The 19,491-nt window shown below is 43.9% G+C and overlaps 1 protein-coding gene across 4 annotated transcripts in view; it reads left to right on the top strand.

The window, feature by feature from the left end:
• Positions 1–14,294: 14,294 nt before the first annotated feature.
• Positions 14,295–19,491, top strand: part of LOC148543077 (uncharacterized) — a 105,203-nt gene continuing 100,006 nt past the window's right edge. For all 4 annotated transcript variants that reach the window (XM_088452735.1, XM_088452589.1, XM_088452824.1 and 1 more), the window contains exon 1: positions 14,295–14,404. The gene's annotated coding sequence lies outside the window, so the exon portion shown is untranslated. The remainder of the gene's footprint in view (positions 14,405–19,491) is intronic.

The following is a 19,491-nucleotide window of genomic DNA, read 5'->3' as shown; positions in this document are numbered from 1 at the left end:
GCAGCGAGAGGAAAACTTTCCATTTAAAAATTAAAGGGACACACACCCAATTTGTGAGTGTGGAAATAACACTGTGTCCTTGAAGTCCCATAGAGGAGGCATCAGCCAATGCTTAGAGAGGCAAGGTTCAGCTTCCAACCTACCCCACAGGACAGAATGGAGGAAATTATTAAGGCCTTGCTCCAAGCTACAGGAGTTCAGAAGGAGACGAACAAAGCTCAGCAGGAATCTAACAGGGCCCAGCAGGAAGCTACAGCAGCTCAGCAGGAATCTACCAGGGCTCAGCAGGAATCCACCAGGGTGCAACTGTTGGCCTTGGAGACAGCCCAGAGGCAACAACAGGTCGCCATCGAGGAAACCCGCCAGGCCTTGGCGGAAAACAGCAAAGCCATAAAAGAGGTGATACAGCACCTGGTCGCCCGGCCCAGAGATGTTAATACTGGTCCTCCCACCCCCACTCACTCCGTACGAGCCAGTCACTTCCTCCAAAAGATGACTTCGGGCGATGATGTGGAGGCCTATCTCGCCGCATTTGAAAGAACGGCCGAAAGGGAGAGTTGGCCCAAGGAGCAGTGGGCAAGTCTGGTGGCACCTTTTCTGTCTGGGGAGCCACAAAAGGCCTATTTTGACTTATGCCTGGCTGATGCCAAGGACTATAAAAAACTAAAACAGGAGATCCAAACTCGCTTGGGAGTCACCACCTTTGTTCGTGCGCCAACGGGTCCACCGCTGGGAGTTCCATATGGACAAGCCTCCACGTTCACAGATGCATGACCTCGTCCATCTGTCCTCAAAATGGCTACAGCCCGAGACGCTGACGGGACCACAGATCGACAGATCGTGGAAAGGGTCATGATGGACCGGTACCTGCGATCATTACCTGTGACTCTGCGCAAGTGGGTGAGCCATGCAGACCCTAAGTCCATGGACCAGTTGATCGAGCTGGTGGAGAGGTACGTGGCAGCTGAGAAGCTGATGAGTATGCCCCACCGAGCCCCGATGGTGCACCGGCGAACTCCCACAGACACTGGTAAGACTGTTCCAGGGGAGAAGGGTGCTGGGCGGTGGAATGTACCTAAGGCTGAGGGTGTAGAACCTGGAGATAGGCCTGCCGGGCCAGGAAGGTTCTTGCCCCGTAAACGACTAGACATTAATATGATTCAGTGTTTCCGGTGTGGTGACTTCGGCCATATTTCCACTAATTGTTCACTTACAACTGAACCTATGCAATGTGATACTGCTCATGTCTACCGCAGGGGGTCTTTCTTTGCACAGACAGCCTGTACGGCTGACTGGCAGGCTGAGACTGATAAGCACATGTGTGTACTCACTGTAGATGGCAACCGAGTAGAGGCACTGTTAGACTCTGGTAGCTTGGTGACACTTATAAAAGCTGAGCTGGTGAACCCCTTGAGGCGTAAGGGGAAAACTGTTGGTGTGACCTGCATACATGGGGATACACAATATTATGTTACTGCCGAGGTGAACATCGAGACACCATGTGGTTCTGCTATAGTTTCTGTGGGTTTGGTGCCTGGTCTGATGTGCGATGCAATATTGGAGAGAGACTTTGCTCACTTCTGGAAGTTGTGGGAAAGCCGTTTTTTTCCAGAAGTGAACAACCCCGATCCATTTGAGAAGGTTGTCGATGTAGTGGAGGAGGGAGTTTCTTCTGAGTCAGAGTTATTCCCTTTTTCTACTATGATTGGCGAACTAGAGAATGCGGAGCGTGACGGTGGTCCGCCAACTGATGTGCCTCCCATTGAGGTGGGAAGTGTTGTTGGGCCAGTGGATCATCTGCCTGATTTAGAGGTCAGAAGAGAGGTCTTTGCCGTGGAGCAGTTGAATGACCCTACTTTGGTAAAAGCCAGGGAGAATGTAGAAGTAGTTGATGGTAAACCCGTAGACCCTGATAGTCCTTTGTCCTATCCCCACATGGCAATGTGTCAGGATTTGTTATATCAGGTGACTAAGAAGGGGGAAGATATTGTGGAACAACTAATAGTTCCAAAGCCTACAGAAGAACAGTGTTGGATCTAGCCCATGGTCATATAGCGGCAGGCCATCTAGGGGTAGAGAAAACCACTGAGCGAATAATGCAGAGGTTTTTCTGGCCCGGGCTTCATAAAGAGGTATCTGACTTTTGCGCATCCTGCCCTGAGTGTCAGTATCATGCTCCAAGACCACGTTTTAAGGGTCCACTAGTTCCATTGCCTATTACAGAGGTGCCGATAGTGAGAGAGCACCTGAAACAGGCTCAACAGGCACAGCAGAGGGTATACAACCGCAATGCTCGGTTACGCAGCTTTGCTCCTGGGGACAGAGTGTTAGTATTGGTTCCCACGGGGAAAAATAAACTTTTGGCTAAATGGCAAGGGCCCTTTGAAATCTTAGAAAGAGTGGGACAGGTCAATTACAAAGTTTACCAGCCGGGGAAAAGAGAGCTGGAACAAATATACCATATAAATCTGTTAAAGCCCTGGAAAGATAGAACGGTACTGTCGGCCGTCCGAGCCCCACCAGTAAGTCCAGGGCCCTTAGTTCCCGAAGTGACAGTGGCAAAAACCCTGTCGGCAATTCAACAACGAGAGGTCATGGAGTTTCTGGTCAGAAATAGGGTGCTGTTCTCTGACGTACCTGGGAAAACCTCGGTCGTTAAACATGACATCATCACTGACCCAGGGGTTAAAGTTAATCTAAAGCCCTATAGGTTACCAGAAGCACCAAGAGCATCGGTGTCGAAAGAAATTAAAAATATGCTAGAGTTAGGGGTTATTGAAGTATCACATAGTGAATGGTCAAGTCCCATTGTGTTGATTCCAAAGTCCGACGGGAGTGTGCATTTCTGCAATGACTTCCGAAAGTTGAACAGTGTTTCAAAATTCGATGCCTACCCGGTGCCAAAGTGGAGAAGGAGGCGTTGGCCATAAAGTGGGCGTTAGAGGCTCTCAGGTACTACTTGGTTGGAAGAAAGTTCAAATTGATCACTGATCATGCCCTTTGAAGTGGATGCCTGAAAATAAGGACAGTAATGCGAGAATTACGAGATGGTTCTTGGCGTTACAAACTTTTACATTTTCAGTGGAACACAGGCCAGGGGGCCTGTTGTCTAAAGCAGATGCGTTGTCACGCGTTCATTGTTTGGGGGCTTCAGTTGTTCCGCCCCACAGGTCGAAACAAAGGGGGGGGATATGTGATAGGATCACTGGTAAAGTGGTCTGTGGCAGGTACATTTGTCCCAGATTCCTGTCTTATGTGTTTAAACCCCCAGGAGAAAGTCTGCAGTGTAGCAGGCTTGAGTCTCGGCTTTTTGAAAAGCCGGTTTGGGACCTGGGGGTTGGGGGTGAGAGGAGAGGGAGGGCTCCACCCACGGCCACTCCAGGTTTTGGTTCTCACAGCCTGGTAACAGGCTTGTTAGGGTTTCCACCTGAGAGTCGCCAATATAAGCCTAGTGTGTTGAGGGCTGATTGTCTCACCTGGGAGAGCAGACAGGGAGTTTGCTCAGAGACACTTGAAAACCTAACTGTGAGTGTTGTGCTGTGCCTTTGTTGCTGGTGAGGGCATTAGGCCCTGCCAGGTTCTGATAGTGAGGGAACTACCTGTGAAGTTAGTGCCCCGACAGGGCTAGGATTTATGTTTATGTTTTCTTTATGTTATTTCTGACATTGTACAATAAAGACTGGCGCCGACCAGCTTGTACTTGCATCCAGACTGGTGTGCTGCTTCCCTGCTGCTGTGTGTGTGTGTAAGGAAGGAGTCCTCTACCCAGGAGAGGGACCCCCTAACCTAACTGTGTCACAACATATACACTTAAAACATGAGCACCCCACGCAAATAAAAAGATATTGCCATCTTTCCACTGGAAACATATAGAAAACAGTACCAGGTGCACTTAAAACGTGACCATCCCAAATAAATAAAAAAAGATATCGCCATCTTCCCACTGGAAACATATAGAAAACAGTACCAGGTGCACTTAAAACGTGACCATCCCAAATAAATAAAAAAAGATATCGCCATCTTCCCACTGGAAACACAGTCCTGGGTATACATATATGCTATTTTTCTGGAAAATAGGTTCAGGAACTGTGATTGGAGCGACAGTACATATATATAGTATTTAGAAAGGAAGGCACTCGAAAGTTCCTTTAAAATAAAATAAATACATTTTGACCAAGGACAGTTAATGAGAGGTTCAGGAACTAAGGGGGAGATGTAGGAAGAGTTGAATTGGCATCAACGCACGTTATGTGCGCTGATACCGCTTCTCCCAGATGTATGATTGGGGGGTTTGGTGGTAAATGACAGCGGCGCTGCTGTCTACAAGTTAGCAGCACCGATAGCCTGGGCAATGTATGAACCGTCAGTACACCTGACCGTTCCGCCTGTTGTTTGAGTCGCTATCAACAGCTACCTGTTGGCCAATGCCCTATCTCTACAGCCGGGACAGCGCTGTCCCTGCTGCGGTGGCTGCTGGCTCCAGGGCTGCACGCCGGGATCTCACGATACTTGCGAGATCCCGCGCAAGCCGGCCGGGACAGCGAATAACTTATAACTATGTGGTTATTCTACGCTTTACTTACTAATCATTAACTTTGCCGGATATCACGGGTATTCAGATCACATCCCCGAATAGATATAGTGACGTGTTATCAGAGCATTAATAATCCCTCTGATTTACACACACACTATTCGAACTATGGGCCTGATTCAGACCCGCTCACGAGCGCATAGTAGCACTCGCAAGTGGGTCGATGGTGGGGCAGTGCGCAGCAAAACGGGGCAGCTGTCGATGTTGATCGACAGCTCGCCCTGTTTTGTAGGCGGGTTGGGGGGGTGGCTGCACAAACGGTGGCGTTCCCAAAGGAACGCCTGCCATTTGTGAATGGCCCTACTGACATCACACGTGATGTCAGTAGTAACTTCCTGCTCTATAAGAGCGGGAAGTTCACCGGGACTTGCGGTGGACGAGACCGTACCACAAGGGTCTCGTCGCAAGCCCGATGGTCACGATCATCGCGACCATCGCCAGGCCGCCCACACAAACTGTGGGTGGTCAACCACAGCTATGTGAGCGGCCTGGAGGCGGATTTTTTATTTTTTTAAATCCACCCTGATTCAGAGCGAGCGCTCGCAAACAGCGAGCGCCTCTGAATCAGGACCTATGTGTGCACTCAAGCAGTGTTATATATCAGGCATGTAGGATGAATATCTCCTACACAGAAGCACGCTGACTTGTATCTTAGGACATAGGCATTTACAATTAGAAACAAATGTTTCAATATCTGTAACCAGCAGATGAAATGTATCCTACCATTACAGGTTGATACAATGAATTATAACCATAGAATAACCACGTAGTTATAATTCATTCACTGTACCGTTTTATTGAATTTTTGACAGAGTAATAGTACTGTGAACTCATGTGAACGTGAAGTTAAAGGTGATAATAATATTACTGTACAATTAATATATACCATTAACTTTCAATTCAAAGTAATATTGGAGATAATCCGCAATTTACAAACCAGCACTGATATGGACTAGTTACATGAATTAGTGCAGTTTCCACATTTATTTATACCCTTTGGGAGATCCTGGATGATAGTCAAGTATTCCCATAATAATATTTGTACCATGGGTATTTAATGGTGATACTTCTACAATTTTTTTTACACCCATTAGAACAGCTGAATCAGTGCTGTTGCACTCCTGTTTTGATTTAGGATTTAATCCAACTTGATACAAGAGATACAGTATATATACAGTATATTTATATATACATGCTCTAGGAACAAGGAACAGCTCATGATAATGTATTTTACCAACTTACTTTCAGAGGCACTTTTCTGTCTGTTCCAATTTCTCACTCGTAAAACAATTATGAAGAATATAAACTATCATACCAGTATATAATAAATTATTATAAGTCAGCAGCACATGGCATGTCAACGTCACTTTTAATTTTTCCTTTTTCCATTTATTCTTCACTACTTTTGTATTTTTTCTTACGGTTTTAATATTTCACTGAACAAGGTTTTATTTAATATAGTATTATTAAAAGTTATATTTTATTACATAATTATCTTTACATTTGTGCACCACATTGAACAATTTCTTCTTTTTTCTGTCTTTAGAATTTGGTATATATGGTTTTCCATATTGTTAGTCCAATCTAATAATCAATCTTTTGATTCTGTAACATATAATTGGGGCCCTTCTTATATTTTTGTTTGCTAGTAAGTGGTTCCCCTTTCCCCCTTTTCCCTTTAATTTGAATATAAGTATGATGTAGCCTGTAGAGGGCAGAACTGTATGTCTTATATGCTATTATAGTTTATAACTTGTGGCATTTGAGGTGGGAGGTGAGGTCAGGATTATGCCATTCACATAGATTTGCCTCATCATGGCTCTGCTCGTCTGCTTCACTGTTAGAGTAGATGGGATGTGGGAGTTTTTTCTACTCTCTTGGGCTCCCCAAAATTTGAGTCTCCCAGACATTCCAGGAGATCAGGCAAGTAGGACTCTGCATTTACTGCATATAGCAGACAGTACAAATGCAGAGATCCAGGCACACTGCCACTGATAGACATGGCAATACTGGGCCCCATGGCAAAGGGGGAATGGTCTGTTTATGCCCTCCCATAGTGCACATGCATCAGACCTGTGTATGTACAGAACAGGCCTCAGTTCTGCTCATTCAAGACCATAGCAAGTGCCTCAGATGGGTGACCCAGCATTGCCTGGCCAGACTCACATCTGGGCCCCATTGTTGCCATACCATCTACTGATACCCTCTATGAACACTGCGAGCATATGGGAGGGACCCAGGAGTGGCTAACTGTAGGCACTTTCATTAGTCATAAAGACAAGAATTCTGATATGCATCTGACAAAGTCTTCCACCACAATCACTGACTCATGTCACATATTATAATTTGTGAGGTGGTACTGAGATACAGTATATCTCATAGATATGTAATTGTAAATGTCACTATTAGTTGCCTTATGTAATGCAGCAAGTGAGCTGTAGTGGCCCTTTAAGTCTGGTGGTAGCCATGGCAACGGCAGTTTATTTTCAAACTGGCCATGAGCTCTGATGCCTGATGGTGACACATCTGCCTGACCACTGAGGACCTGCACTACTTGGCTAAATATCTCCATTTATCCTTATATTTATCTATTTTTCTTATCTATTTTTACATTTTATTATATAACTTTCTATTATTCAAGTAATTGTTAATATAGCATTTGTGCTGTTTAGAGGGGTATAGGGTATATATATATATATATATATATATATTAATAGTTTTCTAACTTTTCCAGCTAAACAGCATATATTTTATAATATATTTTTGCTAATACTTTATTATGTAAGATTTACGTAAATTACACAGTGTAAATCAATTTAAAATATTGAGATTTACTCTCTATTTGTTGATTTTAAATTTACTTATCTATTTATTGTTAATTGTTACCTAAGCCTTTTTTAAATACATTTCTTCTGTTTGGAGTCGTTCTCTGTTAGGTGTGAGGAAGTACAGAAGCAGAGAAATGGACAGTGGGTGAGTGCAATTAGCCAGTCACTATGTATAGTAGGTTATAGGAAGAGTAGTGAAGGGGTTAATGCACACAAGGGGCCTATGTACTAAGCTTTGGATGGAGATAAAGTGAATGGAGATAAAGTACCAACCAACCAGCTCCTGTAATTTATTAAACACAGCCTGTGACATGGCAGTTAGGAGTTGATAGGCTTATACTTTATCTCCGTTCACTTTATCTCCATTCAAGGCTTACTAAATAGACCTCAAATATCACTAATTAGGGAAATATAGGGCTTGTTTCTGAGATTTACGCAATGCCGATATTTATGCAGATCCAGCAAATAGGATTCACTCGCAAAGTGAGGGACAGTAAGTCAGCATTTGGGGGAGGTAACAGGGAGTGGCTAGGCAAATGCAGGTATGTCGGAACTGTTTAAACTCTGTTTCATGGGCATGCATAAATTAGCAATTGCGATCTACTGCACAGTATGATAGCTCCCTGCATGTCAGGAGAGCCAGGGGCGTATCTATAATGGGTGCAGGGTGTGCGGGGAACACAGACCCCTGGGTCCAAGGGGGCCCCGCACCACACACCCTGCGGGCGCCCGGCACTGTGAAATGACTGGAAAATGGTCGTGTCAGCCATTTTCCTGTAGTTTGCGCATGCGCAGTACAGGGAAAATGGGCACCGCAGCCATTTTCCCGGTGACATGTGCATACAATATAGACTGTGGGCACACTCTAGTGCCCAGAGTCTATAACATCGGCGCTGGCCAGCAGCCGGGCAGATAGGAGAGGGCCCATGTCAGAGACTGCACACGGGCCCCCTCCTCTCTAGAAACGCCCCTGAGGAGAGCTGCAGTGTTTGAAGCAGATCAGACGTGACTTACAAGCTGCATTGCTGGCCAATCTGCGTCAATGTTACCTATGTTTATGCTATTGCACGGCGTCGTACAGATATGATAAGACAGCAGTGGGCATTCTTATGCTTGCCTGTGCTTTGAAAGGCATTAGCATATTATAGCGATCTGTGAGAGATTGCAGTTGCGATTGCATTAGCCTAAATCTCGGAATCAGGCCCATAGTGTTAGATATGGACCTAACCTTGTTATAGATATACATCTAATACTTGTTAGAAAAAAACATGCCATGGATGCTTTATGTTTGTTCAATAAGGTAGATTCGGGCTAGATTATGATGGGTGGGTTTCTGGGTACCGGGACACCCCCCTCTCCTTCCCCTGAGTGCGCCACTGGCATTATAAAAATAGTAAAACAGAGATAGAGGACAGATGATATAAACAGTCTGCTGCCCTGTCATTCTCCTAATTACTGTAACACATAAATGAGGCTGGAGCATGTAGGATTATGGGAGGAAAAGATAATATCAGAGAAGTATAGATCTATAAAGTGTTAGGAGCATTTGAAGTTAAAATATTACTCTCTTTCCCCTGCGTGTAGTTATCTAGGCCTGTAGTCCTACAAATGTAGCTGCATCCCCATTTTATAGCAGCAGTTCCTCCAGCAGTATGTGGCCCCCATGTGCTAGGCGAACATGTCGGTGCATTCCCGCATTAAACTATGAAATGCAAGTGTACATTTATCTATGGCAAATCCTGATCTAATCTTTCATTAATAAATAAGTATTCATATATAAAAGAAAAAAAATTATCACCACAGGATGAGAGCAGATATGGTGCCAGCAAAGAGCAGAAGATACGGTGGTGGAGAGGAAGACCAAGGCCGACACATTCCTAGACCAACACCAGAGGATAAAGCAGCCTTTTATGAACTGCTGGGTAAGGCTTATTGCTTTACCTTGTATTCAGACCACAAACAACGCTTACTGTATAAAAGTCCCTACTGTTAGAGTGACTACTAATCACTGTTGTACAGATGTAGGAATCCCTCTCATACCTACACCCCCACATCTTAGCCGACCAGGATTGGGACTAGGAAAAGGTTTGTCCTGTGATCTGTGCAAATAGCGGTCCCATGAGAGTGTTGTATCTACAGTATACAGGCATCAGGCGCCATAACTCAAGGTACAAAAACAGACAAATCTCAGGTGCACAACTCCAAATTATTAATAATATATAAATGCAATAAAATTTTGCAATCAATAGAGGTTTTTAGCATAATCTTGGCCAGGGTTATGGGCCTACCCACCATATCCAGGCAACCTCTGTAGGGTAGGTCCCTAACATACTACGATTCAAATCCAGAGCGCAGGATACCCCCAAACTAGCCCAGCTAAGCCGCCCCAGGGCACCGCCATAGTAAGAAAAGTGCAGTGTGAAAGAGATAGTTAGGAGCAGCTACTGCTGCATATAAAGAATGAAAATAAAAAGTGAGGTACATATATAATAAACAAACAGTGAAGGGTTAAAATGTGTTATAAAAGAAAAATGTGTTATCCTGCGCTCTGGATTTGAATCGTAGTATGTTAGGGACCTACCCCACAGAGGTTACCTGGATATGGTGGGTAGGCCCATAGCCCTGGCCAAGATTATGCTAAAAACCTCTATTGATTGCAAAATTTTATAGCATTTATATTGTGCCTGCAATTTGTCTCATCAGGTAGCACCTCCCATTATATATATATTTAGGGTGTGCAGTCATGAGATCTTTCCCATATACTCCATTTAATGTGCTTTATTGCACACCTGAGGGAAAGGAGATGCCCTCAGTCTGGATTAGCACCCTACCCAAGATTATGCTAAAAACCTCTATTGATTGCAAAATGTTATTGCATTTATATATTATTAATAATTTGGAGTTGTGCACCTGAGATTTGTCTGTTTTTGTGCCTGCAATTTGTCTCATCAGGTAGCACCTCCCATTATATATATATTTAGGGTGTGCAGTCCAGAAATCTTTCCCATATACTCCATTTAATGTGCTTTATTGCACACCTGAGGGAAAGGAGACGCCCTCAGTCTGGATTAGCACCCCTACCTTATTGGTTTAAAAGCAAGGAGTCTTGTGATGAATATGCACACTAGTAATAGGCACAATTCTAGGTAAGTCCTACAAGTTTTATATACTGTAGTGCAACTTTGGTTCATTTTTGGGGTGTGGGTCCCCCTGGATTGCCTTTGGTTGATCTGTTTCAGGGCACCGCATTATAACACATTTTTCTTTTATAACACATTTTAACCCTTCACTGTTTGTTTATTATATATGTACCTCACTTTTTATTTTCATTCTTTATATGCAGCAGTAGCTGCTCCTAACTATCTCTTTCACACTGCACTTTTCTTACTATGGCGGTGCCCTGGGGCGGCTTAGCTGGGCTAGTTTGGGGGTATCCTGCGCTCTGGATTTGAATCGTAGTATGTTAGGGACCTACCCTACAGAGGTTAACTGGATATGGTGGGTAGGCCCATAACCCTGGCCAAGATTATGCTAAAAACCTCTATTGATTGCAAAATTTTATTGCATTTATATATTATTAATAATTTGGAGTTGTGCACCTGAGATTTGTCTGTTTTTGTGCCTGCAATTTGTCTCATCAGGTAGCACCTCCCATTATATATATGTTTAGGGTGTGCAGTCCAGAAATCTTTCCCATATACTCCATTTAATGTGCTTTATTGCACACCTGAGGGAAAGGAGATGCCCTCAGTCTGGATTAGCACCCCTACCTTATTGGTTTAAAAGCAAGGAGTCTTGTGATGAATATGCACACTAGTAATAGGCACAATTCTAGGTAAGTCCTACCAGTTTTATATACTGTAGTGCAACTTTGGTTCACTTTTGGGGCGTGGGTCCCCCTGGATTGCCTTTGGTTGATCTGTTTCAGGGCACCGCATTATAACACATTTTTCTTTTATAACACATTTTAACCCTTCACTGTTTGTTTATTATATATGTACCTCACTTTTTATTTTCATTCTTTATATGTAGCAGTAGCTGCTCCTAACTATCTCTTTCATACTGCACTTTTCTTACTATGGCGGTGCCCTGGGGCGGCTTAGCTGGGCTAGTTTGGGGGTATCCTGCGCTCTGGATTTGAATCGTAGTATGTTAGGGACCTACCCTACAGAGGTTACCTGGATATGGTGGGTAGGCCCATAACCCTGGCCAAGATTATGCTAAAAACCTCTATTGATTGCAAAATTTTATTGCATTTATATATTATTAATAATTTGGAGTTGTGCACCTGAGATTTGTCTGTTTTTGTGCCTGCAATTTGTCTCATCAGGTAGCACCTCCCATTATATATATATTTAGGGTGTGCAGTCCAGAAATCTTTCCCATATACTCCATTTAATGTGCTTTATTGCACACCTGAGGGAAAGGAGACGCCCTCAGTCTGGATTAGCACCCCTACCTTATTGGTTTAAAAGCAAGGAGTCTTGTGATGAATATGCACACTAGTAATAGGCACAATTCTAGGTAAGTCCTACAAGTTTTATATACTGTAGTGCAACTTTGGTTCATTTTTGGGGCGTGGGTCCCCCTGGATTGCCTTTGGTTGATCTGTTTCAGGGCACCGCATTATAACACATTTTTCTTTTATAACACATTTTAACCCTTCACTGTTTGTTTATTATATATGTACCTCACTTTTTATTTTCATTCTTTATATGCAGCAGTAGCTGCTCCTAACTATCTCTTTCACACTGCACTTTTCTTACTATGGCGGTGCCCTGGGGCGGCTTAGCTGGGCTAGTTTGGGGGTATCCTGCGCTCTGGATTTGAATCGTAGTATGTTAGGGACCTACCCTACAGAGGTTACCTGGATATGGTGGGTAGGTCCATAACCCTGGCCAAGATTATGCTAAAAACCTCTATTGATTGCAAAATTATATTGCATTTATATATTATTAATAATTTGGAGTTGTGCACCTGAGATTTGTCTGTTTTTGTGCCTGCAATTTGTCTCATCAGGTAGCACCTCCCATTATATATATATTTAGGGTGTGCAGTCCAGAAATCTTTCCCATATATGCCATAACTCAAGGTGGCAGAGTACTGTATGCCTAACCCAGCACAATATGATTTCACCTTTAGTATGATAAAATTCCCTTGTATAGTATTGCCTAATATGCCTTATTACTACATTTATGGCATAAGGGATAATACTCTAGGTGTAACTGTGTAGAAAAATCAGTGTCCATTTCATCCAATGAGATTCTGTCATTTTCTAGCAGTATATAAATGAAAGCAAATGTCGGATTGGCTGCTATGGGCAACACCAAACCTTCTTCACAGTTACCTGCAGAAAAGTTTATATAAATATTGGCCACTGGCACTATATCATATAACATGACACCATTACTGTTTCTAATTGCAGAGGAAGGTGACACCAAGAGGTTCCTGGAATTAGATTACTGCAAGGAAGTGTCAGACAAGGTATTATTGTTACTGTTTCTTATCTATTACTATTTCCTTATATTCATACTCAGTAGTGTGCAGAGCTGGACTAGGTATCTGGCATTACTGGCAAATGTCAAAAGAGCCAAAGGCCTGATGGGCGGGTCTGGAGTGAAACCCTGGCCAAGCAGCTCCAGCGCATTGCTCAGCTGGGATACGAGAGATGGGGGAGTGTGACAAGGCCAAGCACACGTGTGGCAAAACCACACCCCACTCAGTGAGGTCACGCTCCATCTGGTGAGGTCACACCCACTTTTCATGAGCACACTCAGGTATTTATGCCAAGGCTGGACTGAAGCCTCAGTCCGTGCATGGTAGTGTTTAATAGGTGGGAAAATAGAACTGCTAAGGTATGTACATACATGTGTCTCTCCATTCTGACTATATAAATGGTATTTATATTCTAGTACTTGCTGGCAATGGTGTTGGTGTATTTCAAGAGATCCGGCCTGACTGTCAGCGAATACACCAATTTTTACAGCGCACTGTACATATTTTCCATCTGTGATTAGTCAGATACAGCTGGAGATATATCCCTTATATTAGCCATGGTTATATACTTACATAAAAATTAGTTACTGTATGTCCATATAATAAAGGAGACCGGGCCAAATGTAATAGGATGTGATTTGCCGATATATGCAGTTGGATTTAAAGCAGAAATGTATTAATAACCAATTCCAGGTTGATTTTGCCTTTAAAAAAATTGCTGCTTTAAGTCTAGTAATAACACAGTCCCATGCTTATAGTGCTTTCTTGGAGTATGTGAAACCTCCATTTTTGTCTCGTAGGCAGCCATTTACAGTGTGGTGCACAAGGTTAATTTTCTTTTTATGCTTTAAGTCTAGTGGCAAAATCAATGAAAAATCTGCACTATTGACAAATTGCATATTACATTTATAACAATGTGTTCAAGTTATATATCCCACATTATACAGAAACTGAGTGAGAAGCTTTCCAGAGCTTCTGCATGATAGTCAGTGCATTCTGTAGGTGGTGTTGCCTATAGGAGCCTATGGGCTTCTGTGGCACCCCAGTATTTAAACAGAGAGAAAGAGCCCTTTCTTCCACCTAACTAGTTATTGGTTATATGTCACTTCATATATGTACATATTAAATGGTGAAAAGAAGTACTGTTGTGAATATATATAAATATCTATGTATTATGGTACAGTGATGGTGCTTTACTGCTGTGTGTTTATGCCAATTAACTACCCCTTAAACAAGGACATAATGGCACTTTCCATTGAACTTAGTGTAATAAACTTGCAGGAGAGGTCATGTGATCAGGACTCTTCCAACTGAGTTTTAGGGGGAACTCCCTCCTGGTTAAGTTAATGAGAGCCCAGAGTGAGAGAGGAGCAGGAAGAGCAGCCTGACCTGTGAACTGAGGAGGTGGAGCCCGTTAGGTGGGAAGACAGAGCTGGAGTGACTAGAAGGAGTCTGAGCCTGCTGTCCGGATGGCTGAAAGGCAAAGCAGGTCTGTCAGAATTTTAGATCACTACACCCTGCACCACACCACGCAGGCAATAGAGATTATAATGGTGATATGAAGCCTTGCAGTGAGTAACTCATCCTCCCCATATCAGCACAAACAGAGTCTGTATATATCTTTTGCTGATGTTCAAGCATTTCAAACCCACAATCCAGTGTAAAGCATCTGTGAGACTTTTGGAGGGAGTCAGGAATAAACAACAGCCATTTATTCAAGTATCTACAACTGAGTTCATTAAGGACAGATAAAAGACAGGAGACATGAACTTTGTCACTTGGTAAAGTCCAATTGCAGCACTGCTAGGAGAATTCATACCTGCAACCACAGTAATTATCCCGGGCACGGTTTGCAATGACTTCTATTTAGACAATCTCTTGCATGCAACAGAAGGGTAGGCAAATTTGTCCTTGTTTGTGCACAAACTAACGGAAAGTTATTCTTGCTTCACACTTGCCAGTATGTGTGACTGTTATGTGATATGTATGCCTGCATTTAACCCCTTGTTTTGCAGTCTGATCTGAAGTTTCAGCATTCCCGCTGAAATAAAACTTTATGGATCCAAAGGTCATTTGCTTGTTCAAAGTGTATAATAAGAATTGTATTTCTAGTTGCTGAACCATAATAATTGTCATAAAACTTGATACTTACATTATTTGACAATAAATTCTTGCATGGTCTGTAAATTCCTTTGGTAAAATACTTTTGTTGCCTGTAATAACGCCTGACGACTGACAAGAACCAAGGGATAAACCAGACGGGTAAGGTACCCTTTGTATCACACCACACTTGGGGTCGTTAGTAAAAAGTGGTTACCACACTTCTTCACACAGAAATCCTCGGAGAGGGAACCAAAGGACGATTGCACAAGCTCAGGCCCCGGTCGCACATGCACAATAGGACTCATGGGTCAAAACCCAGAAGTCAGAACCTTGCCAGGACAGCTGTACATCAGAAGAGCTGTCCTGGGAGGTAAGTAATGATGCATAGCGGTGTTACTAAATGACAGAATGAATGTGATAGGGGACATGATGTATCACATAATATATGTAATACTTGGTACATCCCATCCTATGAGAGATATATTAAACCTTCTAAAGACTGTAGGATGAGTGTAGATGGGAGAAGTTGCCCATAGCAATCAATCAGCTTGTACCCATCATTTTATGGAGTGTACTTGATAAATGCTAGCTAGAAACTGATTGGTTGCTATGGACAACATCTCCACTGCTCCACCCTTTAGAAGGTTAAATACATAGGAGAAAGATTTCTTCCCTTTCTCTCCCCAATTTGATGTATAAGAAAAGCACATAGCTGTCAGCACAACGGGAAGCACACTGGGGTATATGTATCACTGTGAGGCGGCCCATGGCTGTACCTCTCATGTTTATCACTGTTTATCATGGCAGTAATGATGTTCTTATCACACTGACTCCTCACTCATTTGTCACAGTGACAGCTGAGCAATACCCAGTCGCCATGGAGATACAATCCAGAGCTGTAATAGTTACTGACTGTAATAGTTAGAGGCCCCTGTTCTCCTCTGAGCATGTACTGGGCCTGCGTGTACAGATATATCCTCATACATCTAGCTTCAATAGCTGCTACATTGTAGTACTTCGCACACAGATATACAAGTGTCGCATTTAATCAGCTCAGTCTGCAGTTTGAGTTGCACCTTTCAGCAAAAAAAAGATGGAAAAAAAGACGCCTGGCGATTGCAGAGGCTCATGTGACCTGGCGCACCCAAGAGGGTTTTTTTGCCATGACTAGAGCAAAGATGTATAAGGACACATCTGTTACTAGAGATGTGCACAGACCCCCTTTCTCTTCTGAGCATGTGCTGGTTCTGGTGCATGCTGGTAACTGGAGATGTGTGGCGAGCCCCGTTCTCCTCTGAGAATGTGCTGGACCTGGTGCATGCCGGTAACTGGAGATGTGCACAGACCCCCTTTCTCCTCTGAGAATGTGCTGGACCTGGTGCATGCCGGTAACTGGAGATGTGCACAGACCCCCTTTCTCCTCTGAGCATGTGCTGGGACAGGTGCATGCCTGTAACTAGAGATGTGCATAGACCCCCTTTCTCCTCTGAGAATGTGCTGGACCTGGTGCATGCTGGTAACTGGAGAAGTGTGGCGACCCCCGTTCTCCTCTGAGAATGTGCTGGACCTGGTGCATGCTGGTAACTGGAGATGTGTGGCGACCCCCGTTCTCCTCTGAGAATGTGCTGGACCTGGTGCATGCCGGTAACTGGAGATGTGCACAGACCCCCTTTCTCCTCTGAGCATGTGCTGGGACCTGGTGCATGCCTGTAACTAGAGATGTGCACAGACCCCCTTTCTCCTCCTGAGCATGTGCTGGGACAGGTGCATGCCTGTAACTAGAGATGTGCACAGACCACCTTTCTCCTCTGAGAATGTGCTGGACCTGGTGCATGCTGGTAACTGGAGAAGTGTGGAGACCCCCGTTCTCCTCTGAGAATGTGCTGGACCTGGTGCATGCCTATAACAAGACATGTCTTGCCTACTTTCTAACAAACTTAAAGCATTACTTTGTATAACACATTCTCACTCAGCCTACTGAGCCTAGATTACTAAACACATACTATATATAGTTAAAGCTATGTTGACTTCAAGTTCTTAAGAGAATTTTAGAGAAAAGTTCTTTAGTAAAAATCCATTACAGTGTCATTAAACTGCAAAAATTATGGCTAAAACATTAACTAAAATTAGACTAAAATTAAAAGAGAGGTCCACTGACTAAATCTGGGCTAAACCAAAGCAAAAAAAAAGAGATACTAAAGTGTGACTTTAAACCAACTACAATTTTAAATAAGTGACTAAAACTAAATCTAAAATCCTTGTCAAAATTAACACTGTTTGGGAAATGCCGTCATAGAATGTCAACATATCGTCCCTGGTGGCCCAGTTGTCACTTACCTGCTCCAGGTGGCTGCAGTGGCTCTCATTGCAGTTTCCTGGTCCCAGCGATCATGTGACTGTCACTTCAGAGTCAGACCTCCAGTGTTCTGGTGAATATTTCTCCTCTAACCCTAATATTCCCCCCACAGCCTTACCCAAACAATGCCCTAGTCCCTACCCTTAGCCCTCCCCTAGTGCCTAACCCTACAGCCTTACCCTAAACTCCTTCTAGTCCCTACCCCTAACCCTCCCCTAGTGCCTAACCTTCCCCTTACAGCCTTACCCTAACCGCCCTCTAGTCCCTACCCATAACCCTCCCCTAGTGCCTAACCCTAACCTTCCCTTTACAGCCTTACCCTAACCTCCCTCTAAACCCTACCCCAAACCCTCCCCTAGTGCTTATCCCTAACCTTCTCCCCCACAGCCTTACCCTAACCTCTTACCCCACAGCCTTACCCTAAACTCCTCCTAGACCCTACCTCTAACCCTCCCCTAGTGCCTAACCCTAACCTTACCTTACCCTAACCTTCCCCTAGTCCCTAACTCTCCTAACTCTATTGTTGACATTTTGAGAATGTCAACATGTGGGCTGTCGGCAGTTTAACAAATTGGACAGCATAACTGTTGCCATTTAGGTGTCGACATGCAGAACGTTGACATTTAAAATATCAACCTACATTGACTACATCCCGTCTGTGATATATGCTATATCTCAGGCTCTGATATAGGCAGAAATACGATATTTTTGCACATGCCTTTTATAATAGTAACACTTTCATTTTGCAGCCAACTCTGCATAAGCCCCAGACAATCAAATCTGGCAGTCAGGGGCCCCACTAGATGGGTATCTTTATTCTAGAGCTTCTAACAAAATGTGAGCTGAATATGACCCTTAAAATCACTTGTGTGGCCTCATCTGAATTAAAAAAATTTTATACTAGGTGATGAGAGACGACTGTCATCCTGCATGGAAGAGAGAGAGAAAAATTCAACATGGCTGGGCGATAAGAAAATATCCTGAGCATACAGTCGCGGCTTGTCATCTGTGTGATCCTGCTCAGCAGCCCAGAGTCCCTTCTTGCTCACTGCAGTAGAGCTGTTACATCTAGAGGAGGAAAATATCTTGAGAGCAAAATGGGGTGACTGAAACATAGAGGGTGATGGGGAGAGGCAGAGGGTGGTAGTTGGTGACAATGAGCAGTGGGTGATTTGTATGCAATTGTTGTCTTGTGTGTCTCTTTTCCCTTTGTTTACCCTACTCGGGGACTAGCTACTTGCCGCTGTTGGCAGCGGAAGTCTGGAGGGATTTGGTCTTTTTGCCTGAACTGAAGGACTTAATTCGGCTAATTGGCAATAATAATGCCCTCATTCAGAGGCGGTCGCAAGAAGCGATCGCTTTCTCTGAATGAGGGCGGCCGCTTCATTTTTACCTCCCTTAGCAGGTTTTTGGTGATCACCATCGCGGCTTGCGACGAGACCCTAAGGTTGAGTCTCGGCAACCGCAAGCCCCGGGGAGCTTTCTGCTCTATTGGAGCAGGAAGCTCCCCACTAACATCACTGATGATGTCAGTGCGGCCGCCCACAAAACGGTAGGCGTTCCTTAAGGAACGCCTCCGTTTTGAAAACCACCCCCGGCCCGCCTACAAAACGGGGTGAGCTGTCGTTCAACATCGACAGCCGTCCCTTTTTTAGCTAGCTCCGGAGCGAGAGAGTTTCTCACTCCGGGGCTTGCGCACGCGCAGTGCAGCCGCTGCATGTGCGCAGGGCTACCCATCGACCCGGTTGCGAGCACATCGGTGCTTGCGATCGGGTCTGCATGAGACCCTATGTCCCTTAGAAGGTTTTTGGTCTTACCTCCAGCCGAGTTTACTTGTGTTATCCTTGCTTTTCTCTCATACCCGTCCCTCCCCCCACTCTCCTACTCTTCTCACCTAATTCCTAGTTTACCCTCATGTATCTTAATGTTGCTTCTAATTGGCACTGAAGCTTGTCTTGATTTGGATTGGCATTTAATCACACAAAATATTTTTCTTTTTGGCAGAGCCTCCTTCATTAAGTTTTAATTTCAAATTGATTTATGGGTCTATTCACCATCATTTCATTTATATAAAAGCATGTGAAAATTAACACTTTCACATACTTTTGTATAAAATA

This window comes from Taudactylus pleione, unplaced genomic scaffold (genome assembly GCF_031769625.1).
Source record: "Taudactylus pleione unplaced genomic scaffold, aTauple2 ptg000006l, whole genome shotgun sequence".
Lineage (NCBI taxonomy): Eukaryota > Metazoa > Chordata > Amphibia > Anura > Myobatrachidae > Taudactylus > Taudactylus pleione.
Note: the sequence above shows the minus strand (reverse complement) of the source record. Positions and strands in the feature narration are given on the sequence as shown.